This window comes from Chiloscyllium plagiosum, chromosome 7, assembly GCF_004010195.1.
Source record: "Chiloscyllium plagiosum isolate BGI_BamShark_2017 chromosome 7, ASM401019v2, whole genome shotgun sequence".
In the NCBI taxonomy this organism is placed as follows: Eukaryota; Metazoa; Chordata; class Chondrichthyes; order Orectolobiformes; family Hemiscylliidae; genus Chiloscyllium; species Chiloscyllium plagiosum.
This window is the reverse complement of record NC_057716.1, coordinates 83,596,328-83,615,432: the sequence shown is the minus strand read 5'-3', so window position 1 is coordinate 83,615,432 and position 19,105 is coordinate 83,596,328. Positions and strand designations below refer to the sequence as shown.

The following is a 19,105-nucleotide window of genomic DNA, read 5'->3' as shown; positions in this document are numbered from 1 at the left end:
CTCTTTGATCAAGATTTAGTTACACCTAATTAATGAATTGAGTATCAATTTGTCCCTTATAAGTATCCTGGGATGTTTTGCTGCATTAAATATGCTAAATAAATGCTAGTTGTTGCTTCTTCTGCCAGTCTGTTACTGTAATTTCAAAGCATTTCTATAATGTTAGAGGCTTCATTGAAATTAAATATACTGGTCTCCATTAGGGTGGAATTGAGCTCCACTCAGAAAGAGATAAATGTGACAATATAGGCGAAAGTGAGGACTGCACATGCTGGAGATTAGAGTCAAGATTAGAATGGTGCTGGAAAAGCACAGCAGGTCAGACAGCATCCGAGGAGCAGGAAAATCAACATTTCGGGCAGGAGCCCTTCATCAGGAATGAGGCTGGAAGCCTCGGGGGTGGAGAAATAAATGGGAGGGGGTGGTGGCTGAAAGCATGAAGATGAACCAGTGTTATTTTCTGAATGCACATAGAGCTATTAAAAGTAGGGACAGGAACATGGGCCTGTATTGGGTTGATGGGACAACACCAGCAGAGTCGTATCGTGTGTACTTATATTCACCTTAATGAAGATGGACCTACTGCATTGCGGTTTTGTAAGCTAGAGTAAAGTAAAAGAAAGCTGGAGTATAAGCAGAGAATGAAGGCACCAATCTGAGGGTGCCATGAACTCTGATGAACTTCAGCTGTTGCGAAGTGAACTTTAAACATTTTGATGACTGCGCAGTTACTTTGTAAAATTTATTTTTAAACTTTTTAGTGTTAACAAAACCCCAGCTGTCCTGTTGGCTCTGGACTAATGCTATTTAATTACTATTTCGATGCCAATGTGTACATGCACAAAACTCCACGATACTTCACCACAGCTCAACTTGCAGCCAGCATTATAACCCTATACTGTGGAATGGTACAGTCCTCCAGTTTCAATTTGATGCACCAGTGATGTGAACCATTTGTTAGTTCATTGGGTGTCATGAACTGACCATTACTTTCCCAGCAAGATTTAGGCCCCAGTCTCAAGTTCCTGTCTGGTACCAATTTCAAGCAATGAATAGCAAAACTGCAGCAAAGACTTTCAGGTATTGTGTTAAATTGTTGATGAGTGACTTGAGCCAATTTTAATCTTCACTGCCTGGGCAATAATCTAGCTGAGTGGACTGTCAGTCTGTCGTAGATTGACAATCCTGATTTACCTGAATTTCAATTAGTGTAACGAGAAAACTGTGGGAAGCAACTTGTTTTTCCTTCATATATTTATTAAACTTGCTTTCCATATGTTGAATGCTCATGCTGTTGCATAACAGGATCCATACCCAGTCCTCAGTCCTCTCCCATTTTTAACATTCTCCGCTTATTTAATCATAAATTGATTTTAAGCTGTTATGTACAGTGAATTGTTAAAATTTACAGTGACTTAGGGAAGCAGAGCTATTTGGAATCTGAGCACTTCTTTGCAGTAGTTGGAAGTTGAGTAGTTGGAAGATAAAGTGCCAAAACATTAACATGAGAATGTCATTGCAGTGTGACAATTTTACATAGGTAACTTCAATCATCCATGTAGTTTCACAAGGTTATTGCAGAAAAAAATGAGTAATGAGCATAGGTATATTAATGGGAAATGGATCCTTGATGTCAACACACAACTGGCAACAACACATCAGTAGCCTGTTTTACCACCCACTAGATATTCCTCTCCTTTTGATTAAAAACTATAATAGGATGTGGCTTAGATTGGACTGTTGATTCATTTGTGGTACTGTCAAGGTGTTAGTGTATACAAATGACATGTACTTGAGAGTTATATTGTTTTGTACTTTTGTACTTGAAGCATACAAGAAGAGCAGGATACACTCTTATATTTACTGGTAACCTCTCGTTCTTGGGAGCTGGGATTGAGGTGATGAGAACAAAAATGGCTAAGCATACTTTCTATGTCCATAAAAGCATAACGATGACAGACTGGATCGCAGATTTGATTCCTATATAGATTAGATTCCCTACAGTGTGGAAACAGGCCCTTCGGCCCAACAAGTCCACACCGACCCTCCGCAGAGTAACCCACCCAGACCCATTTCCCTTTGACTAATGCACCTAACCTATGGGCAATTTAGCATGGCCAATTCACCTGACCTGCACATCTTTGGACTGTGGGAGGAAACCCACGCAGACACGGGGAGAATGTGCAAACTCCACACAGACATTTGCCAAGGCTGGAATTGAACCTGGGACCCTGGTGCTGTGAGGCAGCAGTGCTAACCACTGAGCAACTGTGCCACCTCTTTTCTTTTTAACCCACCCAGACCCATTTCCCTCTGACTAATGCACCTGAGACTATGGGCAATTTAACATCGCCAATTCACCTGGCCTGCACATCTTTGGATTGTGGGATGAAACCCACACAGACATGGGGAGGGTGTACAAACTCCACACAGACAGTCACCCAAGGTGGGAATTGAACCCGGGTCCCTGGCGCTGTGAGGCAGCAGTGCTCACCACTGAGCCACCGTGCTGCTCTTATATCAGGAAGCATTTCCTGGGTGGAGTTAACATGTATTAGATATACCTTGATATACCTTAAAGTTATCACTATACTGACTCCAATAACGGGCTTTATTCTTATGCTCACTGGGGAAATCCCGACTGTGTAAGCAAATTTCTGTTTCCCACAGCAACTATTCCAACTACCACTGAGTGAAACTGGCCCAATTAGTACCAATTAAAGTATAGCTTGTTTGTGTTGTTGACTCATGTCGACTGGGAATTTGACTAAGGCTGTTCAAATAAATTTATCTTAGAACATTTAAATTGTGCCACAGAAAGAAAAAGCTTAACTCAGTTTATGCGGTGCTTGAATATTAGGTCAGACTTTAATTCCAGGTCTATTTCCCGGCAGGAGCTCTGGCTTCAATTCAAAAGCAAACCTAGGAAAGCCTGAATATTTTACCTCATGGGCCACATTAGATTCCCACTGGCAGTTTTCCCACTGAATTGGCTGACCCAACAGGGAACTTAGCCACAGTTAGTCCGTCAGCTTTAGGCTTATTTAAAAGGGCATTGCTACTCTTAAAGGGTGCCAGTCCCTTGTGACTCGGTGTGTGTTAAGGTGGTGGTAAAAAAAAATTCTCCTTTCTAAAGGAGGAGAAGTAAGGATAAAGATTCTGAAACACATGCTCGGAGATGCCTCTGGAAGAATTAGGGTGAAAGTTTTCTTCCCAGGAGGCCAGAGGCCCTGCCTAATATGCTGCTCACCAAACATAGTGAAAGGTTTCAGGATCTGCATTTATGCAGGAAGCCCTTTGGTAAATTCACTCAAGCAGTATCGGTAAGTCTTTCTCTTTATTCACTGCTCACTCCAGTACACAAAGCAAAAGTCCAACATCTTCACTCACAGCACCACCCATCAATTCGCCCAATGGTTCCTTCAGGAATCAGCACAAAGTTACACCAGACCAAGCCTCATGCTCATTGCAAACACGGAATCAGCTTTGCTTTGTTTCCTTTGGATTGGTCTCTCGCTCTTATCACTTCATCAATTTTGTAGAATCCCCAATCTCTATACAAACTCTTCCTCACATCACACTACAAGACAACACCAGCTGAAACATTTGAAAATCAAAGTGAAAACCAATGTCCAGATATGAGTTGAGTACTCATTGATATTAGATTTGGTGTGGATTGTAGAAGTTTACATTGATCTTACCATAAAATCATTGAATCAAAGTATGAAAGAACACAACACAAAGAGTGTACATTTGACTCATTGTGCCTATTGTTACAGACTGAGAGAAGAGATAAGCTGAAACCTTGATGATCAATGTGCACAATAGGGATGAGTCAATGGACCTTGATGTGAGGTAGGATACAGCTAAACTTTGGATAAGTTTCCTTATGTTGAATGTAATGCAGAAATAAACAATGAGACTATTAGAATTATGGAGCTTAGAGGCAGCAGAGACTTGAATAGGGATGTCAGCAGCAGATGTGCTGAAGCAATAGCATATCTGGGCAATTTCATAGAAGTGGAAGTATGTGATGTTGGTGATGACTGGAAGTAGGTCCAGGAACCTAACTTAGGTCACCAAGTCTCCTGTAAGTTTTGATATAAAGAATGTCAATATTGTAGAAATGTTTCTTAAATGGTTCCTATCATGGATGGTAACCTTTTAATATCAGATAAGCAGTTTCAGTGATGTAATCAAAGGCTATTGATAATCAATATGTGACAAATAATGATCTTTCTCATTTTTTAAGCATAGATTGTTAATCCAGGAGTTCATTGTCTTTGCGTTTTGAGATAAACATAAACAATAAGACGGGTGTGAAATTCCACAGAAGAGTGCTGTTTAAGCATATCCATTCAAGAGGGGGAATGAAAGTTAGGGGGAGGTGTGAAGAGATTGGTGGTGAGAGATGGGGTAGGATGGGGATTGGTGACTGGAATATTTTTATTTGTTAAAATTCAATGCAGAACTTCTGGGAAGATTGATGGATCTGTGTTGAAGTTGCAAAAGTCACCTGATCCTCTCTTGACAGATTTCTTTGTTGAGGAGGTGTCAATGTTGGACTAAGGTGAACAAAGTTAAAAATCACACAACACCAGGTTATAGTCGAACATGTTTATTTGGAAGTACAAGTTTTTGGAGCACTGCTCCTTTGTCAGGTACGCTAGCTGCCTGACAAAGGAGCAGCACTCCGAAAACTTGTACTTCCAAATAAATCTGCTGGACTATAACTTGGTGTTGTGTGATTTTTAATGTTGACAGATATCTTAACAATTCATCAGTGTCCATCATACTTTTTAAAAATTGGCAGTATCTTATATCAGCTCATCCAAAGAGTTATCCACTGGAATAACTTACCTCCCTTTCCTCATAGTCCTGGATTTTCTGTTTTCAGTTATTTACACAATTTTCTCTTCAGAGTTATCATTGATTGTGCTTTTCAAAGAACAAAGAAGAACAAAGAAAATTTACAGCCCAGGACAGGCTCTTCAGCCCTCCAAGCCTGTGCCGATCCAAATCCAATGTCTAAACCTATCACCCAATTCCCAAGGATCTGTATCCCTCTGCTCCTCACCTACTTAAGATTCAGACATACCTTAAATGAATCTATCGTGCCTGCCTGTACTACCTCTGCTGAAAATGCGTTCCAGGCACCTAACACCCTGTGTGTAAAGTACTTTCCACGTGTATTCCCCTTAAATTTTTCTCTTCTCACCTTGAAAGCATGAACTCTCGTTGTTGAATCCCTCACCCTCAGAAAAAGCTTATATCTATCAATTTTGTCTATCTCCTTCATGATTTTGTAGGCTTCAATCAGGTCCCCCCTCAATCTCCTTTTTTCAAATGAAAACAACCCTACCTACTCAACCTCTCTTCATAGCTAACACCTTCCAGATCAGGCAACATCCTCGTAAACCTTCTCTGCACCCTCTCCAAAATGTCCACACCCTTTTGGTAATGTGGTGACCAGAACTGTACACAGTATTCTATATGTGGCTGAGCCAAAGTCTTGTACAATTTTAACATGACCTGCCAGCTCTTATACTCAATACCCCATCCGATGAAGGCAAACATACCATATGCCTTCTTGACCACTCTATCCACCTGTGTAGCTATCTTCAGGGTGCAATGGACCTGAACTCCCAGATCTCTGCTCATCAACTTTTCCCAAGGCTCTTCCATTTACAATATAGTTCGCTCTTGAATTAGACCTTCCAAAATGCATCACCTCAGATTTGCCTGGATTAAATTCCATCTGCCACTTCTCCACCCAACTCTCCAGTCTATCTATATTCTCCTGTATTCTTTGACAGTTCCCCTATGCATTCTGCTACTCCACCAATCTTTGTGTCATCTGCAAACTTACTGATCAGACCACCAATGCCCTCTTCCAGATAATTTATGTATACCGCAAACAACTGTGGCCCCAACACTGACCCCTGTGGAACACCACTGTTCACCTTTCTCCATTTCAAGGAACTCCCTTCAACTACTACTCTATCTCTCCTGTTGTTCAACCAGTTCTTTATCCACCTAACTAGAACACCCTGCAAATCCCATGTGACTTTACTTTCTCCATTAGTTTACCATGGCGAACCTTGCTTATGCCTGAAACGTCAATTCTCCTGCTCCTTGGATGCTGCCTGACCTGCTGCACTTTTCCAGCAACACATTTTCAGCAGGAATCTTATCAGGTGCCTTACTAAAGTCCATGTATAGACATCTACAGCCTTTCCTTCATTGATCAACTTGGTCACTTCCTCAAAGAACTCTATTAAGTTGGTAAGGCACGGTCTCCCCTGCACAAAACCATGTTGCCTATCACTGATGAACCCATTCTCTTCCAAATATAAATAGATCCTATCCCTCAGTACCTTCTCTAGCAACTTTCCCGCAACTGACATCAGGCTCACTTGTCTGTAGTTACTTGGAATATCCCTACTACCCTTCTTGAGCAGGGGGACAACATTAGCAGCTCTCCAGTTACCTATGTTTAAGGATGCTACAAAGATATCTGTCAGGGGCCCAGCTATTTCCTCTCTCACCTCCCTCAGCAACCCCGGATATCCCATCCGGTGCTGAAGGTTTGTCCACCTTAACATCCTTCAGCCTACCCAATACATCCTCCCTCCTTATGTCAACATGATCCAGAGAAAACAAACTTCTATCTCTAATCTCAACGTTCATCACATTCCTCTCCTCAGTGAACACTAATGAAAAGTAATCATTGAGAATCCTACCCATTTTCTCAGGGTTTACACACAACTTTCCTTCCTTATCCTTTAGTGGTCCAACTCTTTCTCTAGTCACCCTCTTGCTTCTTATATATGAATAACAGGCCTTGGGATTCTCCTCAATTCTGCTTGCTAAAGTTATTTCATGACCTTTTTGCCCGCTTGATTCCTCGTTTAAGATTGGCCCTACTCTCCCAATGTTCTTAACTGTCTGGACCTTTTGTTCACTTCCCTTTTCCTCTTGGCTAGTCGCACAATTTCTCCTGTCATCCATGGTTCATGGATCTTGCCTTTCCTATCCCTTGTTTTCAAAGGGAGATGCCTATCCTGCATTATCTTCAACTGATCTTTAAAAGCCTCCCACATATCAAATGTGGATTTCCCTTCAAATAGTTGCTTCCAGTCCACATTTCCCAGCTCCTGTCGAACTTTGGTATAATTGACCTTGGCCCAGTTTAGTACTCTTCCTTGAGGACCACTCTCATCTTTGTCTACGAGTATTCTAAAACTTACAGAATTGTGGTCATTATTCCCAAACAAATCGCCCACACAACTTCTACCACCTGACCTGGCTCATTCCCCAACACCTGGTCGAGTATGGCCCCTTCCCTAGTTGGACTATTGACATACTGGTCTAGAAAATTTTCCTGGGTGCTCCTTACAAATTCTGCCCCATCCAGAACTCTGACGCTAAGAGTATCCCAGTCAATGTTGGGTAAATTAAAATCTCCCATCACCACCACCCTGTTGCTTCTCCATCTTTCCATGATTTGTTGACCTATTTGTTCTTCTACTTCACACTCACTGCTGGGAGACCTGTAGAACAGTCCTAACAATGTAACTGCACCCTTCCTATTTCTCAGTTCTACCCATAATGCCTCACTGCTCAAGCCCTCCATAGTGTCTTCCTTTAGCACAGCGTGATATCATCCTTGACCATCAATGCAACTCTTTTACTTCCCTCCCTGTCCTGTCTGAAGCATCTATGTCCTGGAACATTTAGTTGTCAAACATGCCCTTCCTTCAACCAAGTCTCTGTGATTACAATAACGTCATACTTCTAAGCACCAATCCAAACCCCAAGTTCGTCTGCCTTACCCACTATTTTCCTTGCATTAAAGCAGATGCACTTCATATCACCAGTTCCTTTGTGTTCATCTGCTCTCTGCCTACTCTTCCTCTTGGTAATGTTAACTTCATGATCCTGTCCCTTACAGTCTCGAGTTTCCACCTCACTGTCTACATATCTTCTCTTCTGGTTCCCAGCCCCCTACCACATTAGTTTAAACCCTCCCCAACAGCAGTATTCAGATAATTCGATTTGTAATGCCATATTATGGTCAGAGGTGGTAGATTGGTTTGTGATGCAAAGTGATGCCAACAGCATGGGTTCAATTCCTGTACCAGCTGAACTTACCATGATGCACTCTCATTCTTAACCTCGTTTGAGGTGTGGTAACCCTCAGTTTAAAATTACCACCATTTGTCTCTCTAATGAGAGAGCTAATGAGACGAGGTCTAGTCCAGTAGGACAATGATGACTTTATCTTTTACTTTTTATAGTAGTCACAGCTCTAAATTTAATGTACCACTGTCCTGAAAATACCATTTCCAAATCATGCAAATTTTAATGAGAATTTTGAAATATTTTCTCCACGAGGAAAACAAGTCAACTATTCAACTCCTCAACCCTGGAAAATCACAATTGTACCTTGCTCTATATAATGCCTTTAACATTGGAGCAATAAACAGGGGAGGTAATGGCACAGTGGTATTTTCACTGGCTGAATAGTCTTGTGGAAACAGGCGAACATTCTGTGACGACATGAGTTCAAATTCCACTGTGGCAGGTGTTGAAATTTTTAATTTAATAAAAATCTAGAGTTTAAAAAGCTGGCCTAATGGTGATTTGTTGATTCTTAACTGATCTTGGGCAATAAATGCTGGCCGAGCTAATGATGGCCACATCCCATCAATGAACAAAAGAAAAGGTAGAAATTGACATCGAGCTGCTTAAGGAGATATTATGACAAGCTTGGTCAAAAAAATAGATTTATAGAGTATTTAAAAGAATAAAGAGAGATAGCATTGCAAAGAGGGTTAGAGAGAAGTACATGGCTTAGGACAGAGGCAGCTGAAAGCATAGCTGCCAAATTGTGCAGGATGTCAGAATTGGAGGAGCATGGATATGTAAGGGCTAAGAATTAAAGGAGTTATAGAAATAGTAAGTTGTGGTTGGGTTAATCCGAGGGCAGATTTGGAAAATAAAGATAAGGATTTTTAAATTATGGCTTGCTTTTATTGGGAACCAATGTAGGCCAGTGAACACAGCGATCGTGTAGATAGACTTTGGTGTGAGTTAAGAAACAGCTGAATTTTGGGTGAGCTCATTTTCAGCAGCTGTAATGTAAGAACCAACTAGGAGATCACTGGAATAATTGAGTTCAGAGGCAACAATGACATGAATAAGTAGCAGATTGAAACTTGGAAGAGTTCAGAAAAGATTTACAAGGATATTGCCAGGGTTGGAGGGCTTGAGCTATAGAGCGAGGCTGAATAGGTTGAGGCTACTTTCTCAGGAGCATTGAAGGCTGTGGGGTGACCTTATAGAGATTTGTAAAATCATGAGGGGCATGGATAGCATGAATAGACAAGTTATTTTCCCCTGGGGTGTGGGAGTACAGAACAAGAGGGTATAGGTTTAGAGTGAGAGGGGAAAACTTTAAAAGGAACCTAAGGAGCAATATTTTCACACAGAGGGTGGTCTGTGTATGGAATGAGCTGCCATAGGAAGTGATGGAGGCTAGTACAATTACAACATTTAAAAGATATCTGGATGGGTAGACGAATAGGAAGGGTTCAGAGGGATATTGGCAAAGTGCTGCCAAATGGGACTAGATTAGGTTACACTTTCTGGTCATGGATGATTTGACAGAAGGGTCTGTTTTCATGCTGTAAATCTCTATGACTCTGTAGGCTGAAGCAATAGTGCGTCTGGGCAGTTTTATGGAGGTGGATGGAAGTGATGAGTGAAACTAGGTACAGAAACCCATCTCAGAATCAAATAAGATTTCAAAGCCTGACCATGGCTGATGTGGACCTTAACTCCATCGATTTGACTTGGTTCTGTATACCAACTTTAGTTAAAACAGCAACACTAAAATAATCATTTGGTATTACTGACTGTTTTCCTTCAGTCACTTTTACTATGTCTTCACATGTATCTTCTCAACCCTCAATAAGATATGATATCCTATCACTCAGATGCAAAGAAAGTTTAATTGCTACATCCTCCTGCAGCTATTCCTGCCTCTTTTGAGGTTAATAATTACCCCAGCTCTCCAGTGTCTCATCTGCTGTCTTTCCTAAGGCTACTTCTAATGCAGTCCCATTTGACTCATGAAAACCACTCATACTCAATATTTTAGAAAGACAATTGTCACTGCTGCTGTCATTTCCACTCCAGCTTCCACTATTTCAACCATTGTTACCAAGGCCCCTAAGCACTGCCACATAAAGCAACAACTGCCACTGACAGTAAGGTTCAAAACACCAGCATGTTATCCTTTTCAGGGAATAAAACTCTCAGGATTGACTCGACTTTCAAACATCATTTGTCATGTAAAATCATCTTACTATAAATCTCAATAATAAACTAAAAGTAGTCTGTTGACTTTAAGTGTCATGTAAGAGAAAGCAGGAAACAAGTTTAGGGATAAGCACATTAATGTGACACCTGTCGAATCTATGTATTCCAGTACCTTAGCTCATGATGTTGAAGTTGATAATATTGATATGGATTGGGATGATAATGCTCGACATAATCAAAGTAGACATGAAGGATTGTTCGATGGTCATCAGGCACAAAGTAACATTTCTGACTGTGGTGTAAGAAATAATAGCAGCAGGATTCTAGTGGCCTAGTTTTACTGTTTGTCCTTTTGCATCTATAAAGCCTCTAGGGCTATAAAGAATATTATAATTGCCCATCCAATAGATCCTATATGTCACAGTTATACAGAGATTATACACAGCTCCACTTATTGGTATGTCAAGTACTTTAAACAAGATGAGCAATTTGCTTTGATATCGACAATAGATTTATTCATGGACAGAGCATGACATGTGAGGAATATTTCTTATTTTGTGCTGTAGGGGTGGGAATGGGAACTTTTCACACCAGCATTACAAACCACAAGACGTTGGAAATATTTCCCACTCATTTGATATGAATGTACAGAACATCATGAGCTAAGCATCATTGTAATATTGATGGCTTTGGCTTCTACTATGGGCAAGCAAACATGGTGTACAACATCTGAAATACGTGATTTACATTTCTAAATACTCGTTGGGTTTGTCAGTGGACAGAAGGTTGTGATGCGTCTGCTAAAATAATATTACTGTTTCTGGATTGTAGAAGTTCAGAACTAACTCCTTCAAGAAGAATCCTTTTAGGTCATTTAATCCTGGTCTGTATACAAGTTATGAAAATGAGCTGGCAGTATAGTGTCTGTGTGCAATCTGTCTTACTTACAAGGCTGGAATATAGACAGATTTTAACCTCACATCTTTAATGCCTTGTCTGAGCTGAGATGTCACCTTCTTTTATAAAACTTAAGTTATCTCAGGAATGTGACTTGAAAGAAGTTCTGGGGCATTACATATTCATGAATCAAAACCTGTGACCCATTCTAAATGATTAAGACTTAACAACAATCTAGATTTGTTCAATACATCACATCAGTTGTATGACACTTTGAACTTTTACTATAGATTCTGTGTCCTATGATCCTGCCACACTAGCTACCTGACAAAGGAGCTGTGCTCCGAAAGCTTGTACTTCCAAATATACCTGTTGAGCTATTGCCTAGTGTTGTGTGATTTTTAACTTTATTTACAATGGCCATGGGTTACTTGGGATAGACAATAGCCTAGTGGTATCATCACTATAGTATTAATCCAAAGACGCCAGTAATGCTTTGGGGATGCAGATTCAAGTCTTACAATGTACTTTGAATTAAAAACAAAATCTGGAATTAAGAGCCTATGGGTAATAATTAAAATGATATTGATTGTTGGGAGAAGATAAAAACATCTGGTTCACTTATGTCCTTGAGGACGGCACGGTGGCTCAGTGGTTAGCACTGCTGCCTCACAGCACCAGGGTCCCGGGTTCAATTCCAGCCTCGGCAATTGTCTGTGTGGAGTTTGCACATTCTCCCCATGTCTGCGTGTGTTTTCTCTGGGTGCTCTGGTTTCCTCCCACAATCTAAAAGATGTGCAGGTCAGGTGAATTGGCCATGCTAAATTGCCCATAGTGTTAGATGCATTAGTCAGAGGGAAATGGTTCTGGGTGGATTACTCTTCGGAGGGTCGGTGAGGATGTGTTGGGCCGAAGGGCCTGTTTCCACACTGCAGATAATTTAATCATCTAATCTAAATTAAAGGACACTGCTATTCTTACCTGGTCTGGCCAAAATGTGAATCCAATGTGGTTGACTCTTAAGTGCTCTCTGGGTAGTTAAGGATGCGTAATAAATATTCACATTTGCCAAAATCCTGTGAATGAATAGTAAAAAGAAATCACACATGACAAACATGAAAACTATATAAGATGGAGTAGCTCAAGATAATACAAATCATGTAGGTTATGCAGGCCTTTAAAACTTATCTGCCATTTGTTAAGATCATAATTGATCTGGTTGTGATCTAAACTCACATTTCCTATCCAACTGTTACCACCCATTGTGATTCCTGCACCTGGTATCTGTTCTGATCAAATCATTAGCCCTTTAGATTTTAGCACAAACTATCACTAATTACTGTTCATATAAATTTGCTTCAAAGTTTACACTAAATGGAAGAAAGCTTAAAACAACACAATGATTCATTCCACAGTTTTTAGATCTCTTCTGGGCTATATTTTGATGGAAACATGTGATGTAAATTATTTCAACAGTACTGCTTCTGGACAGAGAGAACATCAAAGACTGAATTGAGAGAAGCAAATAAGTCGGATTAAATCCAATCAAAAGTATAAGACTGCACAGTTTAGTGGCAGATTCAGGCAACATTTTTGCACCCTCATATTCATATTTTCCTGCATATAATCGCTCAAGGAAACTTTTAGAATATCTTTCAAAAAACTAAATTACCATTGAACATTTATTGTTAGATGAAACTGGCTACACTAAATGCTGCTGGGAAGAAATGTGATAGAAGGAACAAAAAGCTTTGGTTTTTGGAGTGAGGGCCATTGGTCTCAAAAGAACTGTATCACATCCCTGTGATTATGCATCTCATGGTTTGGAAAAATCTGATAATATTTTGAATTTGTTGGCAATCAAAAGAAGCTACACCCCACCGGTAAATTGGCATTTTGTCTTTAACAGAGTTTGGATTCAGCTATATGTAATTATTCCAAAAACCAGAGGAAGAATCTAAATTCTGATCATTTTCACATATGGATGTCAAGCACTGAGAAAAATGCAAGGTTTCAGAGAGGAATGACATTCAACTAAACATTCATTCAGATTTCCTAGTTACATACTCTAGTATCTTAAGATTGAAAGCCTTTGGTGTTTACAATTGCTGTTGTTGGAAAGGAATCATTTACCTTATCAATAGGTACATTATGTGGACTCTCACAGGGGCCAGAGCGATATGAGCTGGGCCAAGACTTGTGACAGAAACAGATGAGGCTTTTCTTGACATCAGAGCACCTCGCTGTATCTTTTATGTTTTTGTCAAGAAAGTTGTTGAGTAACCCGCTAGGCAGTGGGCAACTGGCAAATAATGGGAATTATAGCTTGTTACATATTGCATTAATGCTGCAACTCACTTGATTAATATTTAGCTTCCTGTTTTACCAAGCACACTGAATAAGCTCAACATAGAGATTTCTTGACATGTAATTTAGAGCAGCTGCCTGGCGACTTCAGCCTATTGCCTTCTCCAAAGGATCACTATGTTGGAAACCAGGCACCAACAGCTCAGGGCATGCTTCAAGGTGCACACACACCCGATGTCCACAGTCATTAGCAATCTGACATGCGCCTCTAAATATTATCATAATTCATCTCTGATCCACTTGCAATATATCTTTAGACTTAAATGCTGCACCTGAAGCTGAAGCAGAACCAGTCACTTATTACAATGTTGTAACAAGGATACTGTAGCTCAGGGAAATGAACATCACCCCGTCATTGGACTGGACTGCTTGATGTCAGGACAAAACCAGGAAATGTATCATGGTCCTCAGTCAAGACATGGGAGATAACCTTCAGTCAGGAGATTCCAGCACATGTCAAGGGCAGTCTCCAATACCAATTCCGAGGCTTGAACATAGTCAGTTAGCTGTTTGAAATAGTCGAGTAAAGGCACTCTTCTCATTAGAGGTGAGGAGCTAAATGTTGGGAAGCCCACCACCTGTCTTGAATCTTTCTGCCCTATTGGGGCCTGTCTTCCTCCTGGAATGAGAGCATGGCCGCTATTAAGGAAGATGAAAACTGGTGGCACAGCTGTTAGTTTTCGTCAAGGTGTAGAGGTGTCCAAAGTGAATAAGTCGTTAAGAGGGCAAGCAGGGAGAGTGGTGTCAGGGGTTATGGTGGTAAAAGTAGGTAGGGAAGATGTTGCAGGCAATAGTGAGAATGGTAGAACATGAAACATGCTGGGAGGTGGGTGCAGTAGCACCAATAGAGGGAGTGTGAGGTATAAGAAACAGGGTGGTGACACTTATGCTGGCAGGGTGGAGAAAGTCCATTAAATTGCTGGGGAAGAAAATGTGATCAGTTAGCCAAAGTGGAAGGAAAAAAAGTTGATAACAGGGTTGAAAAGATGCTCAGGAGATGGGAAGATGAGAGAAAAGACATGGTAGCCTAATCTTTCTGAATTTGTTGCTAACAAAATTACTAAAGGAGATTTTCAGAAGACTTTTGATGAAGTATTTGACAGGAAGCTGGTTAGAAAAATTAAAGCACTTGTGATGTATTGACATGGATTCATAATTGGCTAAAGACAAAATCAGAGTGTTGAAATTAATGGGTCATTCTCTCATTGATAAGTTGTGACTAATGGGTACCACAATATTTGGGCTCCAGCTAGTTACTTCGTATATTAACGATTTACAATTAAGCACCACAGGTAATATGTTAGAATTTGCCAATGACAGAAAGTTAATTGGGAATGCCTGTTGTGGGGAGGGCTTAATGAATTGGCAAGAACATGGCAGATAGAGTACAGTGTAGAAAAATGTGAGCTTATCCACTTTGGTAAGAAAACAGATGTGCAGATGTTTTATAAATGGTTAGAGTCCGAAAAGTATTGATGTATAGAGGGACCTAGGTGACCTTGAAAGAATACATCAAATGTTTACCAAATTTGTTCTTGGGAAAGAGTCCTCTGAAGAAAACTTGGGTAAACTGTGTGTGTTCTCTCTGGTTCTGAGGAATGAGAGATGATCTGATTGAAACTTGCAAAATGGTTTGATGGATAAAGGGATAGACAGGGTAGATGCAGGTGAGATGTTTCCCCTGGCAGCAGAATCTAGAACCAATTTAAATATAAATGCAATGCCACTCTAGTCCATGATGAAGAAAAATGTTCTTACTTGAGGATTATGAGCGTTTGATATTCTCTACCATAAAGGACTTTAGAAATTCAGTTTGTGAATACATTTGAAGTAGAGATTGTTAGATTTGCGATTAACAGTTGTAGTGCTCAGAGTTGTGGAGATGGGCTGAGTAAAAGGCATTGAATTGTTTAGTCAGCCATGATTGTATTAAATGGCTGGGCTGGCTTGATGGTTTGAATAGCCCACCACTATTCTTATGTTCCTATTTCAGAAACCATGCAGGGCACAGCTGGACTAATAGTGCTTACCTGGATGCAAAACAGGCTTTTAAAGATGGTGCAAGTGCAAAGGAAGCTGGTTTATCAATTGATAATCAGAAACCAGCAAATTGATCCTGGAATGGAATATGGTAAGACAGGTTAGAACTGGATGTTAGAGATGCCATCAGGACAAAGTAGGTAGTTAATGAGTCACATTTTGGTAAGATGTAGTGAGAAATTTCACTGGGGGCCTCGGCAAGAATGCCTTAAAAATCCTCAATGCAACTTGCTCTTCGCCAGAAAAAGGCACGATTCAGCTGTTATAGTGGATAAAGTTTTGTTCATAGAAGGGTCACTGCAAATGAAATGTTCAGACTGTAAAATATTAGGTGAAATTAGCATAAAGTAAGAGAGGGTACTAATGGGTTTAACAGTCTTTAAAAGGGTAAATCCACTTGAGATAAATGATATGTATCTGAAGATGTTGAAGGAAGAAAGGGAGGGACGCCAAAGGCCCTGAAAGTAATTTTAATTCTTTACATTAATTCTGTAATAGGTGAGTTGCCAGTGGACTGGTGCACTGCTCACGTTGTTCTATTATTTAAAAAAGTAAGAAGGGATAGATCTGGAAATTACAGACCTCGTCAAAGCTTGGTGCTGAGGAAGTTATGGAAAGACTTTTGAGGGACAAAATATATCTGCACTTGGAGAAACATTGATTACTTGGAGAGAATCAGCATGGATTTGTTGAGGGAAAATTGTGTTTGACAAATTTGATCAACTTTTTTGAGGAGGTAACCAGGTGTGTGGTTGAGGGTAATCCACTTGATTTTGACTATGAGTACTTTAAGAAGGTTTTGATAAATGGCAGATTGGTTTAGAAAGTAAAATGCAGGAGATGATAAATGGATTGATCAGACGGGCAGAGCAATGAAGCATGGAATTCAAGTCAGAAATGTGCGAGGTAATGCATTTGGGGAGGGATAACAAAGCGGGGGATTACATTGTGAATGATAGGATCCTTCAAAGTACTGAAGATCACTGGGACCATGGTGTGAGAATCCACAAGTTGCTGTAACATGATAAATCGATAAAATTATTGTAAGGCACATGGGATAGGTATCTTTATTAAATGTGGCACAGAATAGGAAGAAGGTTATCTCAGATTACAACAGGATCTTGATCAGATGGGCCAATGGGCTGAGAAGAGGCAGATGGGGTTTAATTCAGATAAATGCAAGGTTCTGCAATTTGGGAAAGCAAGTCTTAGCAGGACTTATACACTTAATGGTCAGGTCCTAGGGAGTGTTGCTGAACAAAGAGACCTTGGAGTGCAGGTTCATAGCTCCTTGAAAGTGGAGTCATAGATAGGTAGTATAATGAAGAAGGTGTTTAGTATGCTTTCTTTTATTGGTCAGAGTACTGGGTACAGAACTTGAAAGGGTTCAGAAAAGATTTACAAGGATGCTGCCAGGGTTGGAGGATTTGAGCTATAGGGGGAGGCTGAACAAATTGGGGCTGTTTTCCTTGGAATATCGGAGGTTGGGGGTGACCTTATAGAGGTTGACATAATTATGAGGACATGGATAGGATAAATAGACAAAGTCTTTTCCCTGGGATCGATGAGTCCTGAACTGGAGGGCATAGGTTTAGGGTAAGAGGGGAAAGATATAAAAGAGACCTAAGGGGCAACGTTTTCACCCAGAGGGTGGTACGTGTATGGAATGAACTGCCAGAGGAAGTGGTGGAGGCTGGTGCAATTGCACCATTTAAAAGGCATTTGGATGGGTATATGAATAGGAAGGGTTTGGAGGGATATGGGCCAGGTGCTGGCAGGTGGGAGTAGATTGGGTTGGGATATCTGGTTGGCGTGGATGGGCTGGACTGAAGGGTCTGTTTCCGTGCTGTACAACTCTGTTTCTATGACTATAATACAAGAGCAAGGATATTTTACTGGAACTATATAAAATGCGGCTTAGGTCACAAGTGGAATGCTACCTAATAGGACAGGTATGATTACACCCGCGAAGATGCAGCGGAGCTTTACCAGAATGCTGCTTGTGTCTGAGCTGTCTGAGGAAAAAGATTGGCTCAGCTGGGGGTTATTTTCCTTGCAGCAGGAAAGGTTGAGAGTGGTCTTGATAGGGATATGAAATGTTATGAAGAGTGTAGATCGGGCATATAGGAAAACACTTTGTTCATTACGAGAGGGGTCATTATTGATGGGAGATTTAAAGCAAGAGATAGGAGACTAAGTGGAGATTTAAGGAGCCGTTTTTTCAACCATGGGTAGTGGGTTTCTGGAACTCACTTTCTGAAACAGTGGTTGAGTCAGAAACTCTTATAACATTTCAGTAATATTTAGATATTCATTTGCTTTGCCATTGCCTCCAGGGCTATGGGCCAAAAGTTGAAAAGTGGGATGAGTGTTGTCAATATAATGGGCTGAATGGTCTTTTTTTATTTGCAATAAATGCCAAAGCATCTCTGAGGCTAAGATGCTCACCTTACTGCCTCATTATTCCAATGATCAGGCTACCATGTCCTTCACCAAGATCTATGCTGGGTAGCAGAGGGTGGGATAGAGGAGCGACGACCCTCCTAAAATTCACTGGATGCCTAAAGAGGTTAATGTACCTTGTCCCACTGCCTCTTGCTATGGCTGCAAATAGATGTCTCACTATTCACATCAACAACATTTACAAAAAAGTCTTCTGAAACATCATGATGTAGGTGATAGTTCTCTGCTCTCCCCTTTAGCAGAAAAATATTATCAGAAAATCTTGGACTGCAATAGCTTTCTCTTTCATGCAAATGGCAATGCTCCCCACCACCAAGAAAATGATAAATCCCATAGAGACAATGTTATATCACAGAAAGGATGAGTGGTAACCACCCATGGAATGAGATAAATCAATCATGAGCAGGCATGAGATGACGACCATCAGATTTGTTTCAATTAATAATAATGGTCTTGGGATTACAACACAGTGGTTTGTCTGAATGTATATACTCTCTATATCCAGGTGCAAACCTGCAGCAATTTTACATTTGTGATCTATGATTTCCCCTACAGATGCTTCATCTGGTAGCTCATAAAACACTTCTAATTACCATTAGAAACATAGTTTGTAGTGCACTGTAGGGAACAATTTCAGAGTGTTGGCATAGACAGTGCAGTTTGCTTTGTTTATACAAGATATAGCTACTGTCAAAACAGATCATTCAAAGATGGACATATTTGGTAACAATAATGAAGTTTATTTTCAGGGATGAGAACTTGTTAATGACCAACCATCAATGATGTCATGTTTTATATCTATTATCTTAAAGAATACGAGTCATCAGTTCTCAGTAATGTCCTCTGCAGACTTTGTTGTACTGCTCAGCAACATATTATGCCTTATAGGGATAATCTACTTCAGATGACACTTCAGAAGAAAGGTAACTCGAGCCTCGCTGCATTATAGAAATTGTTTTTGCAGTAATTGCATTGCATTATTACTTCTCTGTGCTAGATCTTTGCATAAAAC

General features: G+C 40.4%; 1 long non-coding RNA gene across 1 annotated transcript in view; it reads left to right on the top strand.

Annotated features, from left to right (window-relative positions):
- The first annotated feature begins 978 nt into the window (after window positions 1-978).
- LOC122551733 overlaps window positions 979-19,105 on the top strand; it is a 158,206-nt gene continuing 140,079 nt past the window's right edge. The window contains exons 1-2 of the long non-coding RNA XR_006312180.1: window positions 979-1,080; window positions 3,780-3,855. This is a non-coding gene — a long non-coding RNA (uncharacterized LOC122551733). The remainder of the gene's footprint in view (window positions 1,081-3,779; window positions 3,856-19,105) is intronic.